We start from the raw sequence: 27351 nt of genomic DNA, 5'->3' as shown, positions 1-27351 counted from the left end.
AGAAGCAGAAGTAGTAAAGGCTTAGGGAACATTTAGGGCAGTGGTTCTCAACCTTCCTAATGCCACGATGTATTTTCTTTGATACAAAGGGGTTGCAAACCACAGATTGAGAACCACTGATGTAGGCTATAAAGCTGCAATAATAAAATCATCATTAGTTTGTGTTGTCCTTCAGTTTTATTTCATTTAGCATAAAATAAGAGGAGGAAATTTGGAGGGAAGGTGCTTTTGTTTTTGTTGGAAATATTAAATTTATGTACAGTGTTGCATAAGTCAGTTATTTGGTCCTCCCAAGGAGTTAAATTACTTACATAACCTCTTTGCAGAATACAGAATTTCAATACAGGGAATGAAATTCTTGGAAAAAATATGTTTAGAAAATAGAATCAGAACTCTTTGGTTTACTCTCTATGTTGTTTTTGAACTTTTTTTAATATTTAAAATTTTTTCTTAAGTTAATTGAGATAAAATTAAAATTCATCAGTTTTAGGTGTGGCCCTATGAATTTTTACACATACATACAATCGTGTAACCATCACCACAACCAAAATATAAAATATTTCTAGCAGCTCTAAAATGTGAACTCTGTTATTCTTACTAAGTTTTGTGTTTAAAAATTTTTTAAGAATCTGAAAAATGCAATGATCTTTTCCTCAGAAAAGTGAAGACATTCATACAACATTGCTTATTATTTCAGAGGGATCATTAAACCTCATCTTGGGCCTCTAGATTCAGAAATAGAGTTTAGATTTAAAAAATATAGATGACTTCTTCATAAAATAATATCTTCTCTTAGAACTCCAAGTCCAGTTTCTCTATCAATTGCCCAGAAAGCTGGCTTATGTAAGTGTTCACCTATATATGAGGGTATATTTGACTGCAAAACTTTTGTGTTAATGATTAAATTATTCAAGTATATCAACTAAACAAGGGCAAGGAGAGGGTTAATTCTAATATATTGGTATGATCTCACCAGTAACTGATGTAAGCTTGTCAGATCAAGTGCTGAACACGCAGTTAAATTTGAATTTCAGATAAAAAACAAAAATTCATTATTCTTATACTGAATTGAGAATTCTCATAAAGTTCAAATAAGTCCTAGTGCAGGGACCATACTTCAACTAACTAAAAAATTAATTAATTACTTGAAGTTCAAATTTATTTTTTTTTCTGAAATTTAAATTTACGTGGGTGTTCCGAACTTTTTATGTTTACTACTTCTCCCTATCAGCAAGGATATATTATTATCTCACATTTCATTTCCTCCTACCCTAGTTATGTTTATTGAGGACCCCAATAGTCGTGAAATTTGCTAAAGGAAGAAAAGTGATTCAATTTCTAGATAAAAGAGACTTTGTATTTGGTTCAAGTATTTTAAGGGATTTTTTAAGACATCCATATAGGTTGAACTCTGACCCAGTCTTATTCATGAATAACTTGTCCAAAATGCAAGTTAAAATTAGAACCCACATCTCCCTAACTCCGAAGCCCATGTTTGTGACCTCCATTAGTGGTTCTCAAAGGGAGGAAATACTGCATTCAAGGGAGATTTTAATTAATGGGGCATCAAGAGGGATGGGGAGTGGGAGGGGACTACAATTTAGTGATTGAGGCCAGGGATGCTACATGTCCAGCAATATGTTAGGATGAATAATGAATTTTGAGATTACTTCCATATATTCGTATGAGAAATGAAACCTTAAAAATGATCTGAACCTAGAATCTAACTCCAACTGACACATACACATACAATTTTGCATTGTGTACTGTTGTTTGAATTTTCCAAGAATGAAACTAACATACGTGTCAGGAGAAGGCTATACATAAAACTCCATGATAATTTGATAAGTGTTCAAAAAAATTCAATAGTGATTAAAAGGTCAGGTGATATTATTGCAAATCAATGACCTGACCAGAGTAAACCTCCACAGCCAGCTGGGAAGTAATATCAATAGTTCCAGTTGCTCAAGGGCAAGATCCACAATCCATATATGTCCAGGTCTCCAGGTGAAGTGTGGCACTCCCTTCAGGAAGTTGTCTGCTCTGACTTAATATCATTAAGGACAATTCTGGGTCCTATGGCTGGCTAGAACTTCCAGAACAGCAGCAGCAATTCCAGAAATCTCTGATTAGTTGGCTATCAGTGCATAGACCCAGGAGAATAGCTCACTTTCCACTGCTGCTTCCCTAGACAAGTTGCTTTCTATCTCCCCACGTTGCTTTGCTCTCTCATCACATCTTCAACTCTCATCAAAATAAGAACTTCAGGCTCGGTGCCTGTAGCTCAAGTGGCTAAGGCGCCAGCCGCATACACCAGAGCTGGCGGGTTTGAATCCAGCCTGGGTCTGCCAAACAACAAAGACAACTACAACCAAAAAATAGCCGGGCATTGTGGTGGGCGCCTGTAGTCCCAGCTACTTGGGAAGCTGAGGCAAGAGAATTGCTTAAGCCCAGGAGTTGGAGGTTGCTGTGAGCTGTGATGCCACGGCACTCTACCCAGGGTGACAGCTTGAGGCTCTGTCTCAAAAAAAAAAAAGAACTTCAGTCCAGCTTCCATTAAGGAAGGAGATGGGCAGAGGATGGGAGAAAATGAACATGAACTCCTATTTTCTTATTAAGGAATGAATTGCATTGTCGTTTTACTGTTCTTTGTTTATTCTGGAGCTTTACATTTCACTTTTTATAAATATCTTTTACAGTCTTCTTAAGAAAGAAACTTTTTATCTCAGTGAACACTTCCAAGATACACAACACTTGGCTAGAGAACTCAAGAAGAGGCCAGGATTTCTTATGGGGAGGCCTTGAGCTTGTGCTGGTAAAATGCCAGCCCTATTTCTTATAAAAGGCCAGCCGGCACATCTGGACCAAATATCATGTGGGAAAAGGGACACCTAGGAAATGTGCAGTACACCTTTTATTAGTTACAGGATGCAAAGTGGTTTAGTGACTAAGAGCCTCTTTGGAGTCGGATGACACTAACTCAGGTCCCAGAGGTGCCACTTCGTGGGGCTTTTAATATTTTACTTAATTTCTGAGGTTCAATTTTCTCTTCCGTAAATGAGAGAGATTATACAAATTAACACATTTACTGTTGTATTAATCTTCTCTGACTGCCACAATAAAATGTCTTACACTGGGTTGTTCAAACAACAGAAATTTATTTTTTTATAGATCTAGAAGGTGCAAAGCCTAAGATCAAAGTGCTGGCCAAGTCCGTTTTCAGCAAGGGCTGTTTTCTCACTTGCAGAAGCCCACGTTCTCACTGTGTCCTCACATGGCCTCTTCTTTGTGTGCAGGCCAGAGAGACGCATGTTGGAATTCAGGCCTTCAACTTATGCATGAGAAATGGGCATATTTCAGTCCACAGTACAGTGCCAGACCCTTAGTTGCACTACAAAACATTATCACTAGTATTGTGTGCCTAATCTAACACAACTGCCTGGTAAAGTAAGCATGATTATCTTCATTTTAGATGCAAGAAAAGAGAAACTCAGAAAGCGTGGATCGCATGCTGGAGTCACACACACTAGTACAAGCATCCGGGAAGCGGGCATTTAACTGAATTCACCGTTAGTTCAGGTTGACAGCAATATCCACATTTGGTTTTTGTTCCACACCAGACTGCTTCCAGATTAATGGTATTTTAATTAATTATTAATAACTAACATTCTTACAGTACCTTATAATTTGTGAAGTGTTCTCCCAGCCTTTGCTGTCCCTGCAGAGGAGGTTATAAGAGGTTATGAAGGAGGAAAGGGAGAACTGGGGGAGGAAGGCAGCAAACAGCAACAAAAGAGCTGCTCAAAGAAGGTCCCATTACAGAAAGTAGGTAAAGCAAAACTTAACACGACTTCTCAGAGCCAGAGAAAGATGCAAAAAAGGCTCAAAAGATAGAGGAAGAGGCTCGGCTTCTGTAGCTCAGAGGCTAGAGCTCCGGCCACATACATTAGGGCTGGTGGGTTCAAACCCAGGCCTGCCAAACAACAATGACAACTACAACCAAAAATAGCCAGCCAGGTGTTGTAGTGGGCGCCGTAGTCCCAGCTACTTGGGAGGCTGGGGCAACATAATCACTTAAGCCCAAGAGTTTGAGGTTGATGTGAGCTGTGATGCCACAGCACTCTACTGAGGGCGACATAGTGAGACTCTGTCTCAAAAATAAAAAATATTTTAAAAAGATACAGGAAGGATGAACCAAAGCAAGGATGGGTTTAAAAGTTTACTGCTTTAACAGTAAAGCAGTAAATCAGAGCAGGGTTGGCACCTGGGGCTGCAGTCAGCCAGATACCACAGGTTACACAAACAGGCAAGAATGGTTCAGCGAGAACTGCGATTGCCGCAGCCATCTAGGGACGGGAAGTGGAAAGCCCATTGTTGCTAGATCATGATGGGTGGCTTCAGGGGCTGGGTCTGTCTTCTCGTTGCTGGGATTGCACTCTGCCTCCACCCCGTCTAGCTGTGTGACCTGGGAAAAAGTTGACTTCCCCGTTGTGGTTGCAGAAAGAATGGTACTCTCTTTCTTATAATGTTGATATGTTAATCAATATATTGACTGTAAGGTGCTTAGCATTGTACCAATGGCATAGTAAAAACAGCATAATAAAGTATTAGTGATGAGGATGATGATTTTATCCCTAAAATAATTGCATTGTGCCTTATAAGAGACATTATGTGTACTGCAATCATGACTATGTCCCTTGGATTCCAGGTGACAGGGTCGAATGTGCAATATTTCTGTATTCGACCCCTTCGGGGAAGTCCTGAGGAAGAATTAGCTGGGAAAGGGCCTAAGACAGTGAAAGCAGGTTCATCAGAACTTGAGGTGAGCAGAGGAATGAGGCTCATGGAGGGTGAGGCTGAGTGAGGTGTCAATCCTCTGCAGACATAGTAGCAGGACTTCCCAAGGAAATATCTCCCGCTTTTCTGTATGTTCTCCTCTCCTGCCTATCCCCACACTCACTGGGAGTCCCCTTTTCTGGGCCAGAGGTTAGGGACTGTCTCCCATGATGAACTACTTTCCACCCTGAAACTTATTCATGTTGGTCACACAGGAAGGAGGAGGAAGAAAAAGAAAAAACAAGAGAGCGAGTAAACCAGAGACCTCTCATATTAGTACAATCAGCACTCTGTGAGAAAGGGGCTATGATTCCCATTTTAAAGCTGGAAAAATGGAAGTATACTTAAGACCTTACAGCTGAAAGGGCAGGAAGTAGGTCATCAACTCAGATCTACCAACTCAAAATTGTACTTGCTCATTTTGCTAGGTCCCACCTTTCTCCTCACAAAGTATAAGAGTACATAAAGTGCCAGATGGAGCAAGGCTCTGTTTCAACTGCCAACTCTCATGAGAAAGAGAAAAATGGCCATGTGGCTGATCGATCATGGTTATTTGAAAGACCAAAGACTTCACTTGGAAAAAAAAATAACAGTTATCATCCCATGTGGTATCATCTTACAAACAAGACAAGTTTATGGAATGCCAAAAACTACATGGTTAAATAAATATGCTTGAAAGATTGCTTATAAAATAGAAAAGTGAATTTCATGGCTTCTCTTTCCTGTTGCAAATTTGTACCTAAAGTTTTCTACATTTAAGCTATAACATTTATCTTAAGTATGTCTCATGGAAACTGCAAATCTGGAAACTCCATCCTGTGTGTAATTGAGGGCAGTTTCTGTGGAAAAATAGGACATCTCAATTATATAACCCCAGCTCAGTCCACACCAATCTTACTATTTACGATTTCAATTTTACTCTATATTGTCCATCTCTAAAATAAGAAACATCATATGTACTTGTCATTTATGAACCTTGGTGATTTGTTATTTTAATTAAAAGAATTTTAAAATGTTCATGCAAGGTAACATTGATGATTTCAAACAGAATATAATGCCTGAGTAAAGCAATCCAGAAATCTTACATGAGACTATCTTTAGAAAATAAGTTTTGTGATCATATATCTCTAGTAAGATGTTCACTTTTAATTCAAATGGTCAAGAAGTCTGAGTATCTTTTATTTCCCGGAGGGATGTATATATTTGAAATGTGGCACAGCCCAGTGAATGTCAGTGCAGCGGATATAAAGGGAAGAACAATAAAGAAAAAGAAAATGTATGAAAATAGACGGATGAATTTGGGGAGTTACTTGCCTTGGGGAAAAAGAGCCATGGAATAGCTGCCAGCACCCTTGAAAATGCTCCTTATTTGCCTCATTATGCTGCCTAGATTTCCAGCCTGTCATACTCAATGAGGTCTTTACAAGCCAATGATGCTCAGGCTGTCAGTCTGATAGTCAGTAATTTGGACTGACTTCCACCCCTGCCATCTCGTAATTATTCCTGAAAAGCAACGGAGGAGACTTGCAGAGTATTCTTTCTAACTCCATTTAATAAGATTTCAGTAAGAACATCTCCATGTTACTGATATGCTGGGGCAGCCATTCTCAGCATCATTCATACTTTTTTGTTTTTAATAACTAAGGGCTCAGCATGGGAAACAGCATTTGATTCCACTCCCAGAAATTAGTGTATATATAGTGTTTTCAAATTCACCACCCTATACTTGTGACTTCTGCAATCAGCCTCATTTCCTCTTTTTTAGTTCTGTTGTCTCTCTGGTGAGATTCTGATTGTACACATTTGGGCCATTTTTTGAGAGCTGAGTGAGCTTCTTAGAGAAAATGTGTATTGTCTTGGAGTGGGGCAGCAACTGCTTAGCACATCTTGGAGTTCTCTACGGAATGCCTGGAATTCTGTGTAGTTCCGGAGGAAACAGTGAATCACCCTTTCTTCCAGCATGTGTTCATTGATGCAGCATCCAGTGGAACTTGTTTCCTTGGACCCCATCCTAGATTCTGCCCCAATCTTGATTTTAGGGCAAAATCACTGACCAGGCACAGACTGAGAGAATTCCACGTCCTTGGAAGCTTCTAGAAGCCTGATAAGAAAGCAAGTTCTGTAGAGGAGTGAAGTGCTATGATTCAGCTTCTGAAGGTATTATCAGGTGGATAAGTTGGGTCCTGCGTCTTTGAAGAGATGCTGAAGGGATCACAGCAACACGACAGAGGGAGGAAGAGAAGATAGAGAGCCTTAGTACAGCTCTGTAATCTCGGCACAAAAATTATTATATTTCAGGAACAGCATCTCCTCTTCTGGCCTTTTCTCTCAATGTGTGTCCTTGTTTTCTTGCCTCACACAAACATTCAAATGTCCTCAGTGACCTCAGTTCATTTCTTTTCCTAGCTAGCCAAGGATAATAATTTCTGCTCACATTTCCCTCTTACTATGGCCTCCCTGGCATCGTGAGGTTACACTATGACATTCCAAGGACTATCTACTTAGGTGTATTTGCCAGGAATATTATTCTCCCTGCTTTTTGGAAGAGAAGTATCTCATTTGCTGTCTTGTATGTGCTTATGTTCTATCTCTCTCCGTCTCGATTTTTCCCTGTAATGTAGAATAAAAAATCTGCAATCTGCTTTCAGTCATCATTGTTGGCACATCAAAGAAATATGACTTTAAATTCTCAAAGAAAAAATATGAATCCTGTAGTGTTCCCCAGGCAGACAGTAGCCTCCTGTTACCCTCCTCTAGCGGTACTGGCTAAACTTCTGAGTCTTGTTTCACACACAGTGATGGTCAGATGACTGGGCCGGCACAGAGCAGAGCACACCAGGATATGACCTCATCTGCTCGGGGACACGAAGTGAGGTCGAGTTGGGTCCATGGTTGGAGGAACACACTTTTGCTGAAATCTGAGAGAAGCTCAGGAAGGGACAAAAATTTCTCATTCTAGACAATGGACTCCTTCTTTGATGAGAAGGCCTCATTTGAGAATTAAAAAGCAATGCTAGGCTCGTTATTGTCGCAGAAAAGTGCTTATTAAAAAATAAAATCTGTTTTTTCCCACCAAACAAGAAACATTAACTAAAGGGCACAGAAAAAAGGTTCATTCATAGTTCATTCTTGTGACCGAGACAACACCAATGCACGGAAATAATTTTTTTTTCTAAATTAGCAATTTCTAAGGTATGTGCTTTGGTCAGAACAGTCTCAGTTTTGCTGCACAAGAATTTTCACTGAGATTCACTTTTCCTAATAATGCTCCTGTCATTGCAAGACCTTGAGAATCCTTTTGATTCATCCAGGTAATTATTTTCAAAGCCTTCCAGTTAAATGCAGAATACCCGCTAACCAGAATTAACTATTAAAGTCTTGTGACAGTGCTCAGGATGGAGATTATCTCAAGAACAGAAGCCTCCCATGCCCTAGTCTCTCAGGTAAAAAAGAGGTTTATTGTCTTGCAGTGATGAGGCAGAGGAAAGAGGTATGAGGGGGCAGAAATGAATATTCAAGCAAAGCACTTAAACCTGTGGTCACACTCTGCCCACTAAAGGTTCCTGCAAATACCACTTGGACTCGACTCTCATTACTCATCTTTGTGTCACTTTAAGGCTTGTTATCCAACCCACGGTGAGGGGGATGCCTTCCAAAGCTGAGAGAATTATTTCCCTTGGTGTACGCAGGTGGGTGGGTGAATTTACAGTTGCAGGCATCCAAGAATGTATTGGTGACAGCAAGATTCCTGCAGGTTCATTTCAGCTGCCAAAGAAATGACTCTGCCGAATATTGTGTTCTGCTTTAGGTGTTGCCCTTGGGGGCAGTTGCCATCGACAGATACGCACCACATAGACCCACACTCACGCGGCCCACACAGCAACTGTGTGTGGCTCTTAAATAAGGTCACACTTACTTCTTCTGGAAACGACTCTGAGCAGAGAACTTTTCTAGATTGTGTGTGTGTATAGCAGTGGTGGAGGATGGAGCAGGATTACTTTAAAAATAGAGAACGTGTTTTCTTCATCTAAAAGTATTGTGGTTTAATGAGGAATATAAAATAAAAACCTAATAGTACATAGAAATAAAAAGGGCAATAAAATATAGGCATAAACTACCAAACCATACCGTGAAGTTATAAATTCTGAGCATTTTCTCTCTTTCTAAGTCTCACACACACACAGGATAAAGAAGGAGGTGGGAGGTAAAGGGGTAAGTAGGAAAAACCCATAGGTCGAAAGTCAGGTCTGTAGTCAATCTTAGAAGAGATGACTGAAAAGCTAATATTTTCTAGTTTTAGAGGTGAGACACAAAGTCAGTATAGCTAAGGTAAATGAATCCCCTGAGGCAATATTTCAGAACTGGTGGTCTTAAATCTCATGAAATGTTTAAATATATTTTTTCTATTCTTCAAAAACTAAGTTCTGGTTTCAGAAAGCAAGAAACAATATCCTCTCCTAGAGATTTAGGAAGGATATCCACATCTTAAGGACTTTGAAAATTCATTTATAATATACCATGTTTCCCAAATTTCCTTGATTCGGAGGACTTTTTTTTTTTTAGAAATATTTCTCTAGGAACTTTTTGTGACACACAGTTGGCAAAGTAATGGAATGGAATCCTCAAGAAGGATGAGGCTGGACACTTAACATCTTCCTTCCCTTCTTGCTAGTGAAGCTGTGAAAATGCTTTTTCCCTACTGCCCCCAAAGTTTGAAAGTTTCTACTTTCTCAACCTGTATTTTGGAAAAAAAATATTTTGAATTGGGTTAATTGTATTATTTCCTTTCAAAAATATTTAGGATTTGATTGCCTTCACCAAATAAAAGCGTATAATCTTTTGAATATATTTACGATTGTACCGAATCATCAAAGGGAAAGAATTAGTAAAGAACACATTATAGCAGCATTTCTAGAAGAATTCTAGAAGGTTAGTCTAGAAAAGTGGTTCTTAACTTGTGGGTCGTGACCCACGGGAACTGTACTAAAGGGTCATGGCATTAGTAAGGTTGAGAACCACTGGTCTAGAAGCATTTTACATTGAGGAGCATGAAACCAGGAACACATAGGATCATGCCTCAAAGAACTACAATGCAGTTATAGTCCACAGCTGAGTATTATTTCAAATGCATTCAGCAATGTTAGATCAAGAGGAAAACAGTGGAAATGACTTTTGTTCATCACAACTTAACAACAAATCTAGTACCTTATTGTTTGTCACAGACTTGATAATATGTAATATACTCAGTTGAATTTAGTCTAAATGTATGTAGAGATACTGGTGTTAAGTAACTTAGGAATTGGTTACTTTTGGAAGCAAAAGTAACAAGTGAAATTTATCACTAGATATTTTTTAAGAAGGACTCTAGTCTGTGTTCTCAGGGATTCCTCTAGTCAGGAATGCACAACGTTCAATGGCTTCCTGTTGCACTCAAATCCCTGCCTCAGTGGGCTCCAGCCCTCTAGCCCCTTTCATTTATTTAGAAGAACTCAGTTCTTTCCTGCCTCTGCACAGGCTTTTCACTTTTTTAGCACGCCTTTCCTTGCTTCCAAACTCACCTTGTCTTGGCAAAGACACAGTCATTCTTCCACATTCAACAGGACTTTCTCAGAAAGGCCTTCCCTGCTTTTCTTTACTAGCTAAATTGTATTCCTATCAGTTTCTCATACCATAATATACTTTTTCTTCAGTGAATTTGTTATAATTTTTAACAAATTTAATTATTAAACAGTCCTTTGTTTAACATTTGGCTTTCTACCACAGCAAGATTCATGCAAGCAAAACCCCACATCTTTAAAACATACATACATACGTGCAAACAACCTGTAAAATCACTTGCTAGCATGATAGCTGTCAGCATGAGACACACTTTGAATGAATAAAGGAAGGAAGGAATATACCTCATCCTCCTTTGGCGTTGATTCTTATTTGTTAAAGTTCACTGTATTTTTAGCTCACTTTGTGAACATCTCATAAACTAGTCCAAAATGCAGTGAACATAAAGTAAGTCAATCATAATACAAAAGTATTTTAGTTAATTTACTGAAGTACTATTCTGAGTGAGTAGAAACAACTTTGGGTGCTTTACAGCTTATAAAAATAGGCTCTGCTCTTTTTGTATGCTCTCCATCTACCGGAGAGTGGGTGTCTCAACACGGCTAAGCATTCGTGCTGTTGCAATCACAGCTACCAGGAGAAGCTAGCATCCCCAGTGGTTAAATTTTCCTGTCTTTACTCACATTCTATTTCTAGTAAAGTAGCTTTTAGACCCTCTATCTTCTTGAATGGAACCACAGCTGATCTCTTCTTACATCCTCCAGATTTAAAAGTTTCTTTTTGATAAAGGAGGTGATAAGATGGGGAAACACAGGAAAATCTCGTACCGAAAACATCAGTCTCTGGGAGAAGGAAGAAACAAAAGTCTAATCCTGTGTTGATGAGTCAAGCATCGCTTGCCTTTTAGCATAAGTTTTGCAAAGGGCTTTATTAATGTATAAGTTTCCTTTCCAAGTCATACAGTTACACTTGTCCTGCTCTCATTTCCTATTTTCAGTAGAAACATTTGCATCTGCATTCGATACCTGTATTTTATGCTTGGTATTAATTCAATTTCTTTGGTTCTTATGCAGTAAAACCCAGAAGATGATAAAAAGAACAAAAGAAGCATATTAGATGTATTCTAAAGATATTGAAGAAGACTTGAACAATAAAGCTCTGGAAGGATAGAGACAAAGCCACTCCAAAGTCATGGGCTTTTTCTCTAGAGTTCCATAACATGTGTCTGTTCCTTTCTTCCTATTGCCTGCTGGTTAAAATTCTCAAAGCAAGGTGCTGATTGGATCAGCTCCAGTTAGATATCTACATCAGTACCAATCAGGTATTTCCAGCCAGATCCAATTCTGTGAATGGAGATGGCAGAGAAAAAGTGATTGGAAGACCCCCTTAATGAATGTTCATCACATGCAGCCTACCCATTCTGTTGAAAGACTTTGTTGATTGATAGTAAGAAAACTGTGAATATAGAGGGATAACTCACTGTCAGCCTTTGAAAGAGCCATATCCCAATCACAGGATTCTAGAGTGCCACACTTTAACTTTGTTGAAATATAGAGAAAGATCTAGGAACTTAAAGCACACTGGGAACCCTTATGTTTGGGGTAGAATGTTGACCTTTACGCATTGTGGCTTCCTATGTCTACAGTCTCCTGCTGGCTAGAAGAAAAGTCATTTCCCAATGCTCAAGGTATCTTCTTAGCTGTGACAACCTTTCTTCCTACTCACATACCCAAAATCACCTAATCAGTTGTTTTTGTCCTCTTTGGTTTGTCTTTATTTTTCCCTCATTGTCTTTGTCATTTCACACTGAAGCCCTCATCTTGTCATCTCATTCCCAGAGATGGATATTGACCATCATGTCTTTTTGCCTGGAGTTATTTACTTCCTTTGTTCTACCTTGCAAGCACTTCAAGAAGAATCTTCCAAAAAATACCACTATCGTTATAATGGCAGTCACTGCAGAAACAATTAATTCACTTTGTTTTCTTACTTAATCAATTATAATCTCTTCTGTAATTTGTAGCAGTTCTTTGATAGCTGGCCCATTCTTATTCAATCATAGCTTATTCAGGCTGAATAAGGCTGATTGCTTAGGCTGAATGCTCAGGCCCTTATCATCTTCTTCCAACTGTATTCTCCCACTCCTGGCTCACTTTGAGTTCTGTATTGTTCTAGAATGCTATACAGCAGAAACTCCATAGCTGACCACCTCCCTACATTGACTGCCGCCTTAAGTTGACCTAATTTCCATAGACTGGACATGCACCACATGTGCTCAATGGAAGGGTGACCTCTATATATTGGCCACCTCTGTAAGTTGTATCTTGACCACTTGGAGTATGATGCACAATATTAATTCACCCTCTATAACATGGCAAGTAATTCCTCTCTACACAAAAGGGTAGAAAGTGGGGGTTTTCCTTTTCATTGTGTTATTTTTTTCTTAGTACAAGCAAACTCTTTTTTTCATGTTTTATTATTTCCATATATTAGATTAGGCTTAACACCCTATTGTTTATCATATGTTGCAGAAGGATTTTTTTCAATGGGAATGACTGGTCTGAATTGTAGGTATATCCTACAATTACTGAAAAATTTTACAATTAATTGAGACACAATATCCCAAAAGAAATAACTCCAAGAAGTGACATTGAGGGAAAAGGTTGTTCTTCTAACTTTCTGGAAAGCAGCAGCCAAAGAAAGATAGTGGAACATTTTGGTACCACAGCTAGCAACATCCAAAAATGTGAACATGAGTACTTGGAGAATTATGGTAAGGAAAGCAGAAATCTAGAATGGAAAAAGAAGTTGCTAAAAAATTAACATAGAAATTCAGGATGACAGAATTCCAAGCTCTAAGTAGTTGGTTTGAGAAATTTAAACTGTGACACATGACCTCCCAGAAAGTCTTGTGTGGTGAATCCAATGAAGTTCCAGTAGAACTTGTAGAGAAGTTCTTAAAAATGTTCCTGGACTTCATTATAGGCTTCAGAGATGATGACATCTTTGAAAGCAACAAGTGTGGACTCTTTTTTAACGTGATTCCTGACAGGAGCCTTGTCATGAAGGGTGAAACATATAAGACCAGAAACTTTCCTAAGAACACTTTACACTTTGTGTAACCAGAAAGAAACTCAAACAGAAAGAAACTAAAGCCCTTGGTGATTGGTAAATTGGTAAAGCCAATGCACATTCAAGAACCTGAAGGTTGAAGAACTCTGTCATTTGGAGATCACATGTGGATGACTGGTACCTTATTTGAGGAGTAGGTATCAGTCAAGAAATGAAAAAGAAGAAATGGTCTGTTCTACCAATAGTAAACAACTGTCCTGGCACCCCACAAGTGAATCATCTCACAAGCACAACACTAAAATTTCTGCCTCCAAATATGACCTCAAAAACCCAACTTCTTGACCAACACATTGTCAAGACATTTAAAATGCTTTAATGTGCCTTGATCCTATAATGGGACACTACAAAAACACAAACCTGTGGTCCACCTATGGAAGCAACTTCATTTACTGCATCAGTTAACGCTCTCGGTACTGTCCTCGCGATCATTTGTCCTTGGAATAAAGTCCAGCCAGAATGATACAAATTGTTCCAGGAAAGTTGGATTTGTCACAACCAAAGAGCATGATGTTATGGCCCCATCAGATGGTCCATCTCCCATGGCAGAATTTGAAGGAATGGATTCAGAAAGTTTTGTTCCAATGGATAACGAGGTAGCATCCTATAATGAACCTGACCCAGAATCAATTTTCCAAGTGATATAGACCAAAGTACAGAACAGGATAAAAGTGCATGAAGCAGCTGATGCATGAGGATGATAGAGAAATTACTGATACTCCAAAAGAAGAAGATGTCAGGCATCTGATAATGCAGTTGAAATCGTTTGCTGTGAAAAAATGCCCAGGTGTGTGAGTGACGTGGCCATTATTGAGAGTGCATTTTCTATTTATGCTTGTAATAAGAATAAAAGTCAAACAAACACTGATGCTTTTTTCCTTTTTTTGGAAATAATGACAAACTATGAGAAATCAGTAAATGTATGGATTTTGTATGATATACATGTATGATTTTACTGTGTTTCGATTATGTATAATTTCATATTAGATCTTCTAATCAAAGCTGTACAAAAAGTGAAGTACATGTACATATTAGTAGAGTAGGCCCAGTTCCTTATGTTGATTACCTCTGTATGTTCTCTGGGTGGTCAACTTACAGAGATTCTACTGAATTTCTTACTTCATATTTACTTGTTAAAATTAAGACTATTATTCTAAGCCCATCTCAAATCTTAACCTTGTATAAAGTCGAGTTAGTCCCTCCTTAATTAAAAAATTATTTTATTTTTAAATTTGTTATTTATTATGGCCTTACAAAGCAATCATCTTGTTCTTTAATGTCTGCAAGCAGTTTGAAAATTTAACATAACAAAATATGGAATGGACATAGTACTCTTCTATCCATTCATTATTTTTTATTTATCTTATTTATTTATTTATTCATTTGTTATTTATCTTTATTTAATTTTATTTATTTTTATTTATTCTTAAATCATAGCTGTGTACATTAATGTGATCATAGGGCACTATACACTGGTTTTATAGACCATTTGACATATTTTCTTTTTTTTTTTTTTATTTTCTCTCTTTTTTTTTTTTATTGTTGGGGATTCATTGAGGGTACAATAAGCCAGTTACACTGATTGCAATTGTTAGGTAAAGTCCTGCTTGCAATCATGTCTTGCCCCCATAAAGTGTGACACACACTAAGGCCCCACCCTCCTCCCTCCATCCCTCTTTCTGCTTCCCCCCCCCATAAACTTAATTGTCATTAATTGTCCTCATATCAAGATTGAGTACATAGGATTCATGCTTCTCCATTCTTGTGATGCTTTACTAAGAATAATGTCTTCCACTTCCATCCAGGTTAATACGAAGGATGTAAAGTCTCCATTTTTTTTAATAGCTGAATAGTATTCCATGGTATACATATACCACAGCTTGTTAATCCATTCCTGGGTTGGTGGGCATTTAGGCTGTTTCCACATTTTGGCAATGGTAAATTGAGCTGCCATAAACAGTCTAGTACAAGTGTCCTTATGATAAAAGAATTTTTTTCCTTCTGGGTAGATGCCCAGTAATGGGATTGCAGGATCGAATGAGAGGTCTAGGTTGAGTGCTTTGAGGTTTCTCCATACTTCCTTCCAGAAAGGTTGTACTAGTTTGCAGTCCCACCAGCAGTGTAAAAGTGTTCCCTTCTCTCCACATCCACGCCAGCATCTGCAGTTTTGAGATTTTGTGATGTGGGCCATTCTCACTGGGGTTAGATGATATCTCAGGGTTGTTTTGATTTGCATTTCTCTAATATATAGAGATGATGAACATTTTTTCATAAGTTTGTTAGCCATTCGTCTGTCATCTTTAGAGAAAGTTCTATTCATGTCTCTTGCCCATTGATATAAGGGACTGTTGGCTTTTTTCATGTGGATTAATTTGAGTTCTCTATAGATCCTGGTTATCAAGCTTTTGTCTGATTGAAAATATGCAAATATCCTTTCCCACTGTGTAGGTTGTCTCTTTGCTTTGGTTATTGTGTCCTTAGCTGTACAGAAGCTTTTCAGTTTAATGAAGTCCCATTTGTTTATTTTTGTTGTTGTTGCAATTGCCATGGCAGTCTTCTTCATGAAGTCTTCCCCCAGGCCAATATCTTCCAGTGTTTTTCCTATGCTTTCTTTGAGGATTTTTATTGTTTCATGCCTTAAATTTAAGTCCTTTATCCATCTTGAATCAATTTTTGTGAGTGGGGAAAGGTGTGGGTCCAGTTGCAGTCTTTTACATGTAGACATCCAGTTCTCCCAACACCATTTATTGAATAGGGAGTCTTTCCCCCAAGGTACGTTCTTGTTTAGTTTATCAAAGATTAGGTGGTTGTAAGATGTTAGTTTCATTTCTTGGTGTTCAATTCGATTCCAAGTGTCTATGTCTCTGTTTTTGTGCCAGTACCATGCTGTCTTGAGCACTATGGCTTTGTAGTACAGACTAAAATCTGGTATGCTGATGCCCCCAGCTTTATTTTTGTTACTAAGAACTGCCTTAGCTATACGAGGTTTTTTCCGGTTCCATGCAAAACGCAGAATCCATTTTTTCCAAATCTTGAAAGTACGATGTAGGTACTTTGATAGGAATGGCATTGAATAGGTAGATAGCTTTGGGAAGTATAGACATTTTAACAATGTTGATTCTTCCCATCCATGAGCATGGTATGTTCTTCCATTTGTTAATATCCTCTGCTATTTCATTTCTGAGGATTTCATAGTTTTCTTTATAGAGGTCCTTCACCTCCTTCGTTAGGTATATTCCTAGGTATTTCATTTTCTTTGAAACTATGGTGAAGGGAGTTGTGTCCTTAATTAGCTTCTCATCTTGACTGTTATTGGTGTACACAAAGGCTACTGACTTGTGGACATTGATTTTATATCCTGAAACATTACTGTATTTTTTGATGACTTCTAGGAGTCTTGTGGTTGAGTCTTTGGGGTTCTCTAAGTATAAGATCATGTCGTCAGCAAAGAGGGAGAGTTTGACCTCCTCTGCTCCCATTTGGATTCCCTTGATTTCCTTGTCTTGCCTAATTGTATTGGCTAGAACTTCCAGCACTACGTTGAATAGTAAAGGTGACAGAGGACAACCTTGTCTGGTTCCAGTTCTAAGAGGAAAAGCTTTCAGTTTTACTCCATTCAGTAAAATATTGGCTGTGGGTTTGTCATAGATAGCTTCAATCAGTTTTAGAAATGTGCCACCTATGCCTATACTCTTCAGAGTTCTAATTAGAAAGGGATGCTGGATTTTACCAAATGCTTTTTCTGCATCTATTGAGAGGATCATGTGATCTTTATTTTTGCCTCTGTTAATATGGTGGATAACGTTTATAGACTTGCGTATGTTAAACCAGCCTTGCATCCCTGGGATGAAGCCTACTTGATCATGATGAATGACTTTTTTGATGATAAGCTGTAATCTATTGGCTAGGATTTTGTTGAGAATTTTTGCGTCTATGTTCATGAGTGAGATTGGTCTGAAATTCTCCTTTTTGTTTGGGTCTTTTCCTGGTTTTGGTATCAGGGTGATGTTTGCTTCATAGAATGTGTTGGGGAAGATTCCTTCTTCCTCAATTTTTTGGAATAATTTCTGCAGTACAGGAATAAGCTCTTCCTTGAAGGTTTGATAGAATTCTGGAGTGAAGCCATCTGGACCAGGGCATTTTTTGGTTGGAAGCTTTTTTATTGTTTCTTTGATCTCAGTGCTTGAAATTGGTCTGTTCAGGAGCTCTATTTCATGCTGGCTAAGTCTAGGGAGAGGGTGTGATTCCAAATATTGATCCATTTCCTTCACATTGTCAAATTTCTGGGCATAGAGTTTCTGGTAGTATTCAGAGATGATCTCTTGTATCTCTGTGGGATCAGTTGTTATTTCCCCTTTATCGTTTCTAATTGAGGTTATTAGAGATTTTACTTTTCTATTTCTAGTTAGTCTGGCTAATGGTTTATCTATTTCATTTATTTTTTCAAAAAAACCAACTCCTTGTTTCATTAATTTTCTGAAGGATTCTTTTGTTTTCAATTTCATTGATCTCTGATTTGATTTTGGATATTTCTTTTCTTCTACTGAGTTTAGGCTTAGATTGTTCTTCTTTTTCCAATTCCATAAGATCTCTTGTGAGATTGTTGATGTGCTCTCTTTCTGTTTTTCGAATGTAGGCATCTAAAGCGATGAATTTTCCTCTCAAAACTGCTTTTGCAGTATCCCACAGGTTTTGGTAGCTTGTGTCTTCATTGTTGTTATGCTCAAGGAAGTTAATGATTTCCTGTTTTATTTCTTCCTTCACCCATCTGTTATTCAACAGAAGATTGTTTAATTTCCATGCCTTTGGGTGGGCTTGAGCATTTTTGTTAGAGTTGAGTTCCACCTTTAGTGCCTTATGGTCTGAAAAGATACAAGGTAAAATTTCAATTCTTTTGATTCTGTTGATATTTGTTTTGTGTCCCAGGATATGATCAATTTTGGAGAATGTTCCATGGGGTGATGAGAAGAATGTATATTCTTTATCTTTGGGGTGGAGTGTTCTATATGCATCTATCAAGCATAGTTGTTCTAGGGTCTCATTTAAATCTCTTACATCTTTGTTTAATTTCTGTTTAGAGGATCTGTCCAGCTCTGTAAGAGGTGTGTTAAAGACCCCTGTTATGATGGTATTATCAGATATCATATTGTTCAGACTGAGTAAGGTGTGCTTCAAGAATCTGGGAGCATTTAAATTGGGTGCATAAATATTTAGAATGGAAATGTCTTCTTGTTGTAGTTTTCCCTTGACCAATATAAAGTGACCATCTTTGTCTTTTTTGACTTTAGTTGCTTTAAATCCACATGTATCTGAAAATAAGATTGCAACTCCTCTTTTCTTCTGAATTCCGTTTGCCTGAAAAATTGTCTTCCAACCCTTGACTCGGAGCTTTAATTTGTCTTTTGAGGCCAGGTGTGTTTCTTGCAGACAGCAAATGGATGGCTTGTGTTTTTTAATCCAGTCAGCCAATCTATGTCTCTTCAGTGGGGAATTCAAGCCATTAACATTTATTGAGATAATTGATAAGTGTGGTAGTATTCTATTCGTCTTATTTAGTGAGAGTCCATTGCTTAGTTTTATCTTTTGCATCAGTGTGGAGGTTAGGTTTTGTCCTTTGATTTCTGAGTTCTTACTTTGCTGCTGATCCATTGTGGTGGTCAGTGTGCAGAATAGGTTGAAGTATTTCCTGTAGAGCTGGTCTTGTTGTCGCGAATTTCCTCAATGTTTGTATATCCGTAAATGATTTGATTTCTCCGTCAATTTTGAAGCTTAGCTTAGCAGGGTACAGAATTCTGGGCTGAAAATTGTTCTGTTTAAGTAGATTAAAGGTAGATGACCATTGTCTTCTTGCTTGGAAAGTTTCATTAGAGAAGTCTGCTGGCACTCTGATGGATTTGCCCCTGTAGGTCAACTGGCGCTTACTCCTGGCAGCTTGCAGAATCTTTTCTTTTGTCTTGACTTTGGAAAGGTTCATCACAATGTGTCTTGGAGAAGCTCGGTTAGAGTTGAGGCGACCTGGGGTCCGATATCCCTCTGAAAGCAGTGTGTCAGACTCTTTGGTGATGTTTGGGAAATTTTCTTTTATAATATTCTCTAGTATGGCTTCCATTCCTCTGGGGCATTCTTCTTCCCCTTCTAGAATTCCTATAACTCGTATGTTGGAACGCTTCATAAAGTCCCATAATTCTGACAGTGAACGTTCTGCTTTCTCTCTCTTCTTTTCTGCCTCTTTTACTGTCTGAGTTATCTCAAGAACTTTGTCTTCTACCTCTGAAATTCTTTCTTCTGCATGGTCTAACCTGTTGCTGATACTTTCCATTGTATCTTTAAGTTCCCTAATTGACTGTTTCAGTTCCTTCAGGTCTGCTATATCCTTTTTATATTCTTCATATCGTTCATCTCTTATTTGATTCTGTTTTTGGATTTCCTTTTGGTTATTTTCCACTTTATTAGCAATTTCCTTCATTGTTTCCATCATTTCTTTCATTGTTTTCAACATGTGTATTCTAAATTCCCTTTCTGTCATTCCTAACATTTCTATACTGGTGGAATCCTCTGCAGTAGCTACCTCATGGTCCCTTGGTGGGGTTGTTCTAGACTGGTTCTTCATGTTGCCTGGAGTTTTCTGCTGATTCTTCCTCATGAGTGATTTCTTTTATCTGTTTCCTTGCCCTAATTTTCCTTTCACTTCCTCTTGCTCTTTAAGTTCTTGTGCCTGTGGACTAAGGGTTACAGGACCAGAAGGGTGAGAAGGTTGAAGAGCAAAAAAAGGGGATGAAAGAAAGGAGGACCGTGTGATAAGAAAAAAAGAAAGATAGAGAAAGGAGAGGGGGTGGGTATAAGGAATATTGACAAAAAGAAGAGAGGCACAGAAAGAGGGAGACAGGGCAATATAGGTGTACAGTAGGGTACTTTGACACAACCTTAAAAAACCCCACCTTCTGGGGGTGCCCAGTTGCGTGGTTCCCTTGAGGTCAGCAGCTCTTTGCTAACCTGATCAGGCACATTACCCCACCTCCACCAAGGAGAGAGGAAAGACAAAAATGCTATAAATCAAACCAAAAGAAGCAAACAGAAAACTTTACGGGGATAAAATTGGGTGAAAAACCAAATTATATCGGTAGAAAGACTAGCAAAAATGAAGTTGAAGTTATTAAAAAAGGCAGCAATGGGAAATTATAATTAAACTAGGAAAATTGAGAAAGAAAAAGGGATCTGTGTGGAAAAGATTGAAATTAAAAAAACAAAAGAACATCAGCAACGTCAAAATAAACAAACAAAAAAAACAACCAAACCAAAAAAAAAAGAAGAAAAAAATACACAACCAAAAACAAAGCAGTTTGTATATGTTATTGAATATTGTCTGGGCAACACGTGGTCTTCTGGGGTATGAGATGTTAGTCACAGTTCTGATACGACTGGAGGCTGCTGATTTCCGAAACCCCAGCAGGTAGACACCCTAAATCTCTCTTCAGCCTACTTGAAAGGCACTTTGAACTTGTAAACTTGCTGAGCAGAAGCTTTCCCAGCTTTCTCGCTGGAATCGCTGCTGAAGTGGCTATCCACTTACTCAGTGTGCCAAAACCGGTCTCACTCTACCCCTGATGGTTAGGGCTGCAAGGCGGCTCAAACCCCACCCTTAGGCTACTTGGTTGCTGGGTTACCAGCTCCCACCCGTTACTAGCTCTGCGACCCTGAGGGCGGAGCTTGCCGGGGCAGATCACTGACAATGGATCCATGTGACCCACCGCCAAACACTATTAGCTCCGTCTGGCTCAGCGGCTCAGACTGGGGCCCTAGACAACGGCCAAAGTTCTCCGCACTCCCGCTCAGGCCTTCCCCAAGGCAGTTCAACTCAGTGCCAAGTCCAAGGACATCAAAACAGTTCACAGGTAAGGCCTTTCTGGTTTGCAGTCTCACTGCTACTGAACTTACAGTTGTGGGCGGGTTTAGACGGATTGAACACACGCGACCACTTGCCGGTTTTCCACTGTTTTAGTCCTCCTCTTGGGGTCCAGAAGTCTCTCGCTGACTCCCTGTATCTTCATAGGAGTGATGATAGGCAGTTCCCCCCAGCCAGAGATGCCTGGAGTCCTATCTCCCCAGACTCACGGTGCCCAGATGCAAGGAAGCTGTTACTCAGCTGCCATCTTGCTCCGCCTCTCCATTTGACATATTTTCATCACACTGGTTAACATAGCCTTCCTGGCATTTTCTTAGTTATTGTGTTAAGACATTTACATTCTACATTTACTAAGTTTCACATATACCGTTGTAAGATGCACTGTATGTGTGATCCCACCAATCACCCTTCCTCCGTCCATCCTTCCCCACCCTCACCTCCCTCTCTCCCTTCCCCATATTCTTAGGTTATAACTGGGTTATAGCTTTCATATGAAATCCATAAATTAGTTTCATAGTATGGCTGAGTACATTGGATACTTTTTCTTCCATTCTTGAGATACTTTACTAAGAAGAATATGTTCCAGCTCCATCCATGTAAACAAGAAAGAGGTAAAGTCTCCATCTTTCTTTAAGGCTGCATAATATTCCATGGTGTACATATACCACAATTTATTAATCCATTCATGGATCGATGGGCACTTGGGCTTTTTCCATGACTTAGTGATTATGAATTGGGCTGCAATAAATATTCTGGTACAAATATCTTTGTTATAATGTGATTTTTGGTCTTCTGGGTATATATCTAGTAGAGGAATAATAGGATTGAATGGCATGTCTATTTTTAGATCTCTAAGTGTTCTCCAAACATCTTTCCAAAAGGAATGTATTAATTTGCATTCCCATCAGCAGTGTAGAAGTGTTTCCTTTTCTCCACATCCACGCCAAAATCTCTGGTCTTTGGATTTTGTGATATGGGCTAATCTTACTGGAGTAAGATGATATCTCAAAGTAGTTTTGATTTGCATTTCTCTGATGATTAAGGATGATGAGCATTTTTTCATGTCTGTAGGCCATGCACCTGTCTTCTTCAGAGAAGTTTCTCTTCAAGTCCATTGCCCAGCCTGAGATGGGATCACTTGTCTGTTCTTGTTAATATGTTTGAGTTCTCTGTGGATTCTAGTTATTAAACCTTTGTTAGAGACATAGTCTGCAAATATCTTCTCCCATTCTGAGGGCTGTCTGCTTGCTATACTTATTGTGTTCTTGGTTGTGCAGAAGCTTTTTAGTTTGATCGGGTCCCAGGAGTGTATTTTTGAATCTGCTTCAATTGCCCAGAAGTCCTCCTCGTAAAATATTTGCCCAGGCCGATTTCTTCAAGTTTTCCCTGCACTTTCTTCTAGTATTTTTATAGTTTCATGTCCTAAGTTTAAATCTTTAATCCTGCGAGAGTCTATCTTAGTCAATGGCGAAAGGTGTGGGTCCAGTTTCAGTCTTCTACAGGTCGCCAGCCAGTTCACCCATTTGTTAAATAGGGAATCTTTTCCCCACTAAATGCTTTTAATTGGCTTGTCAAAATCAAATAACAGTAAGTAGCTAGATTCATCTCTTTGTTCTCCATTCTGCTCCATACATTTACCGCTCTGTTTTTGTGACAATACCATGCTGTTTTGATCACTGTTGATTTATAGTATAGTCTGAGGTCTGGTAGTGTGATTCCTCCTGCTTTTCTTTTATTTCTGAGTACTGTCTTGGCTATTCAAGGTTTTTTCTGATTCCATATAAAACAAAGTATTATTTTTTCAAGATCTTCAAAGTATGACAATGGAGTTTTAATAGGGATTGCATTAAAATTTTATATTGTTTTGGGTAGTATGGACATTTTAACAACGTTGATTCTTCCCAGTCATGAGTATGGTATGTTTTTCCATTTGTTAACATCTTCAGCTATTTCTTTTCTTAGAGTTTCATAGTTCTCTTTATAGAGCTCTTTCATGTTCTTTGTCAGAGAAACTCCCAAATATTCCATCTTCTTTGGCACTACTGTGAATGGAATAGACTCCTTGACTGTTTTTCAGCATGACAATTGTTGGTATATATAAAGGCTACCAATTTATGAGTGTTGATTTTGTAACCTGAGACTCTGCTGTATTCCTTGATCACTTCTAAGAGTTTTGTAGTAGAATCTCTGGTGTTTTCCAGGTATACAATCATATCATCTGCGAAGAGTGAAAGTTTGATCTCTTCTGACCCTATAAGGATATTCTTGATCACCTTTTCTTCCCTAATTGCGATGGATAAAACTTCCATTACAATTTAAAGAACAGTGGAGACAATGGGCAACCTTCCCTGGTTCCTGATCTGAGTGGAAGTGATTTCTATTTAACTCCATTTAATATGATATTGACTTTGGGTTTGCTGTAGATGGCCTCTATCAGTTTAAGAAATGTCCCTTCTATACCAATTTTCTTAAGTGTTCTGATCATGAAGGGATGCTGGATATTATCAAAAGTTTTTCTGCATCAATTGAGAGAATAATATGGTCTTTGTTTTTTAATTGGTTTATGTGCTGAATTATATATAGAGAGAGAATTACATATAATGAACTAGCCTTGAGACCCTGGGATAAAACTCACTTGGTCATGATGTACAATTTGTTTGATGTGTTGCTGGATTCTGTTCATTAGGATCTTGTTGAATATTTTTTCATCTATATTCATTAGTGATATTGGTCTATAATTTTTTTTTCTTGTTGGGTCTTTTCCTGGTTTGGGGGTCAGGATGATGTTTGCTTCATAGAATGTGTTGGGTAGTGTTCCTTCCTTTTCTATATTTTGAAACAGGTTGAGTAATATAGGTACTAGTTCCTCTTTAAAGGTTTGGTAGAATTCTGACATGAAGCCATCTGGTCCTGGGCTTTTCTTTTTAGGGAGATTTTGTATGGTTGATGTTATTTCAGAACTTAATATAGGCCTGTTCAACATTTCCACTTGATTCTGGATAAGTCTTGAAAGATGATGTGCTTCCAAGTATTGATCAATTTCCTTCCGATTTTCATATTTCTGAGAATAAAGTTTCTTGTAATATTCATTAAGGAATTTTTGATTTTCTGAAGAGTCTGTTGTTATTTCATCTTCGTCATTTCTGATTGATGAAATTAGAGATTTTACTCTTTTTTTCCTGGTTAGATTAGCCAAAGGTTTATCTATTTTATTGTCCTTTTCAAAAAAACAAACTTTTTGATTTATTATCTGTTGTATAATTCTTTTATTTTTAATTTCATTTAATTCTGCTCTAATTTTGGTTATTTATTTTCTTCTACTGGGTTTGGAGTTGGAATGTTCTTCCTTTTCCAGTTGCTTGAGATGTCCCATTAAGTTGTTAACTTCTTCTCTTTCCATTCTCTCGAGTAAGGCTTGCAGTGGTATAAATTTCCCTCTTAGGACTGCCTTTGCGGTATCCCAGAGGTTCTGATAATTCATGTCTTCATTGTCATTTTGTTCCAAAAATTTGGTAATTTTCTTCTTAATCTTATCTATGACCCAGCTATCATTCAGCATAAGGTTATTTAACTTCCATGTTTTTGTATGGGTATGCAGATTCCTATTGTTACTGAGTTCAACTTTTATTCCATGGTGGTCCAAAAAGATGCAAACAATAATTTCTATTCCTTTAAATTTACTGAGGTTAGACTTGTGACCTAAGATGTGATTGATTTTGGAGTACGTTCCGTGGGCTGTTGAGAAGAATGTATATTCAGTTTTGTTGGGACGAAATGTTCTGTAGATGTCTGCTAAATCCAAATGTTGGATGCTTAGGTTTAAATCTAAAATTTCTTTGCTCAGCTTCTTCTTGGAGGATCTATCCAACACTGCCAAAGGAGTGTTAAAATCTCTGACTATTATGGAGCTGGAGGAAATCAAGTTACTCATGTCTGTTAGAGTTTCTCTTATAAATTGAGGCACATTTTTGTTGGGTGCATAAATATTCATAATTTAAATCTAATAATATTGAGTACTACCCTTAACAAATATGAAGTGACCATTCTTATCCTGCCTTAATTTTGTTATTTTAAAGCCTTTTGTATCTGCACATAAAATTGCAACACCTGATTTTTTCTGATTTCCATTTTCCTGAAATATGGATGACCATTCGTTCACCCTGAGTCTATATTTATCTTTTACAGTAAGATGAGATCTTGTATGCAACAGATATCTGCTCTGAGTTTTTGTATCCAGTCAGCCAATCTATGCCTCTTTAGAGGACAGTTTAAGCTGTTCACATTAATGTAGAATATTGAGAAGCCTGGTAAAAATTTGGGCAACAAGTTTTTCAAAAGTCCAGTGGACATTTTTAATTTTTGCCACTGTGGAAGTTGGAGTTTGATCAAAAGTTTCTGAGTGAGTTTACTTTTGTGGTAGAAGATTGTGCTGGTCATTACGGAGGATAGGTCTGAGAATATCCTGAAGAGCTGGTTTAGTTATGGCAAATTTCTTCAACATGTGAATATCATTAAAGTATTTAATTTCTCCATCATAAATGAAACTCAGTTTAGCTGGATACAGGATTCTGAGTTGAAAGTTACTTTGTTTTAGGAGATTAAAAGTCGATGACCACCCTCTTCTTTCTTGAAAGGTTTGAGCAGAGAGATCTGCAATCATTCTAATATTCTTCCCTTTGTAGGTTATGGTTTTCTTACATCTGGCTGCTTTCAGAATTTTCTCCTTCATATTAACTTTAGTGAAGTTAATTATGATGTGCCTGGAGGAATTCTTTTTCGGGTTGAGTCATGCTGGGTTTCTGAAACTGTCTGGTATCTGAATTTTAGAATCTCTTGGCATGTCTGGAAAATTCTCATTCATAATTTTATAGAAAAGAGCCTCTGTGCCTTGTGAAGCCACTTCATCACTTTCAGGGATTCCAATGAGTCAGATTTTAGCTTTCTTCATATTATCCCAGAGCTCTCTGAGAGAATGATCCATTTTTGCTCTCTGTTTCTCTTCCTCTTTGAGAGTTTGGAAGCACTCAAAAGCTTTGTCTTCGATGTCAGAAATCCTTTCTTCTGCTTGCTCCACTCTTTTACTGAGGGAGTCTACTGTATTTTTCAGATCTTTGAGGGTTCCCATATGAAAGTGTCAAAATCTTTTGTGATTTTGTCTTTAAATTTGTTGAATTCTTGAGACATCTTTTGAATTGCTCCTTGAATTTCTAATTCCAATTTTTCCTCCTTTCTATTCATCTTATTTGCAATCCAAATTCTGAATTCAATTTCTGACATCTCAGCCATCTGTTTATGAATGGGATCTTCAGTTATGTCTGTCATATCTTTCCTTGGGGGAGTTGGGGGCGGTTAATCTACTCTGGTTATTCATGTTACCAGTGTTTTCCCACTGATTCCTCCCCATGATCATCCATTATTTTAAACATGACTCCTATATGCCTAACATTGTTGTAGACAATGCAGATACAAGGAGCAAGACTAATAAGAACTTTACTCCCCTGGTGCTTAATTCTGGTGGGAGAAGGTAGATTGCTTTTAGGGCAAGCTGAGAAATGTAGAGAGATAGACAGGGCCAGACTGTGGAGAAATTTGAAAACTGTGAGCTTGGAAAAATGGCATCATAATTTGTCTTTCTTCTGTTCTATCTCTTCTTCCTCTTTCTGTTCTTGTGCTAAATAGTATGGGTTTTATTTTAAGTATATGGATGATAACTCTTTACTATGTAGAACAGGGATTGTAGATGAGCAAAAGGAGAAACACAGAGAACATGAAGAAATCTAAGGAAGAGGTGATGGTATCCTAGGCCAGAGTCATAGTAATGAAGTTGAAAGCATTGTTTTGTATGTTGATGTGTGACCTCTCCTGCTGTATTAAAAACCATCACAGAGAAGCCATATCTTAACCCCTGAAATATTCCACCAGTAAAA

Source organism: Nycticebus coucang, chromosome 7 (assembly GCF_027406575.1).
Source record: "Nycticebus coucang isolate mNycCou1 chromosome 7, mNycCou1.pri, whole genome shotgun sequence".
NCBI classification, from domain to species: Eukaryota; Metazoa; Chordata; class Mammalia; order Primates; family Lorisidae; genus Nycticebus; species Nycticebus coucang.
This window is presented reverse-complemented; position numbering follows the sequence as displayed.